This window comes from Chrysochloris asiatica, unplaced genomic scaffold (assembly GCF_000296735.1).
Source record: "Chrysochloris asiatica unplaced genomic scaffold, ChrAsi1.0 scaffold00194, whole genome shotgun sequence".
Lineage (NCBI taxonomy): Eukaryota > Metazoa > Chordata > Mammalia > Afrosoricida > Chrysochloridae > Chrysochloris > Chrysochloris asiatica.
The window spans coordinates 1,587,113-1,588,660 of record NW_006408712.1 but is presented as its reverse complement, the minus strand read 5'-3'; the positions used below and the strand labels follow the sequence as shown (position 1 = coordinate 1,588,660).

The following is a 1,548-nucleotide window of genomic DNA, read 5'->3' as shown; positions in this document are numbered from 1 at the left end:
AGTGCCGTCGAGTCGGTTCCGACCCATAGCGACCCTGTACAGGGTTTCCGAGGGTGTAAATCTTTACGGGAGTAGAAAGCCTCATCTTTCTCCCGCAAATTAGATTAAGCTCTGACTATTCAGAACAAACCATGCAGGCAAGAAGGCAATGGGGAAACATATACAAAGCCCTACAAGAAAAAAACTGTCAACCAAGAATCGTCTATCCAGCAAAACTATCAATCAAATACGATGGTGTGATCAAGACATTCCACAGTAAACAGAATCTGAGAGATTTTATCAAAACCAACACAGCACTTCAAAACATCCTAAACGGAGTTCTGTGGACTGAAAACCAACAAAAACAGACAACAACCAGAGATTGACAGGTGTGGCAACACCACCTGGAACTCAAGTCAACAAATAGCAGAGTCCAGAACAGAACAAAACTACAACAACAAACTCAAAGGAGCTGGGAGGTCAGCTGAAAATCAAAATTATATCAATGTCAAAGAAGGGACAAACGTAGCAACAGAGACCCAGGCGGTAAGGATGCTAGATAAATTACAGGATACAATGGATTATCTTAAATGGAGAGTAAAGTTAGTAGACTACAAGGTAACCTCAAAGAAAGTTAATACTTCACAACTTATCATAAAAATGAATTTCTAAGCAGAACAAACAAACATGAAAACTAAAAAGAAACCAACAAGAAATAGCACAAAAAACACACAAACCCAACACAAGAAGGAATGCAGATCAAAAGAATGAACAGCACCACCAAAAAAGTAACATAATGGCAGCAATTAATTCATACATATCGATAATTACATTGAATGTCAGTGGGTTGAATGCACCAGTGAAGAGACAGGGAGTGGCAGAATGGATAAGAAAATGAGACCCTTCTATATGCTGCCTGCAAGAGACACACCTTACACACAAAGACAAAAACAGACTAAATGTTAAAGGATGGGAAAAAATTTACCAAGCTAACTGCAACAATAAACAAGCAGGAGTGTGGCAGCACTAATCTCTGACAAAGTAAACTTTAAGATAAAAACCAGCATAAGAGACAAGAACACTACCTCATGATGAAAGGGTCAATTGAGGAAGACGACATAACCGTAATAAATATATACACTCCCAATGAAAGAGCATCAAGATACATGAAGCAAACCTTACTGGAATTGAAGAAAGAAATAGATAAATCTACAATTATAGTAGGAGATTTTTAACACACCACTCTCGAAAAGGGAAAGAACAACCAGAAATAAACTCGACAAGGTTACAGAGGAACTGAAAAACAATCAACCAACGTGACCTCTTAGATGTATACAGAGCATTCAATCCAACAACAGCACAATATACATTCTTCTCCAGTGTGCATGGAACATTTTCCAGAATTGACCATGTGTTAGGTCACAAAGCAAGCCTCCATAAACTTACAAGCATCAAAATTCTACAAAGTATCTTTCAGACCACAATGCTATAAAACTAGAAATCAACAATAAGAAGACCAAGGAAATAAAGTCAAATACATGGAAACTGAACAACACCCTGCTGAAAAGC

The 1,548-nt window shown here is 37.9% G+C and overlaps 1 protein-coding gene across 1 annotated transcript in view; it reads left to right on the top strand.

The window, feature by feature from the left end:
• Window positions 1–1,548, top strand: part of MAP4K5 (mitogen-activated protein kinase kinase kinase kinase 5) — a 142,830-nt gene that overhangs the window by 97,903 nt on the left and 43,379 nt on the right. The gene's annotated exons all lie outside the window — the stretch shown is intronic.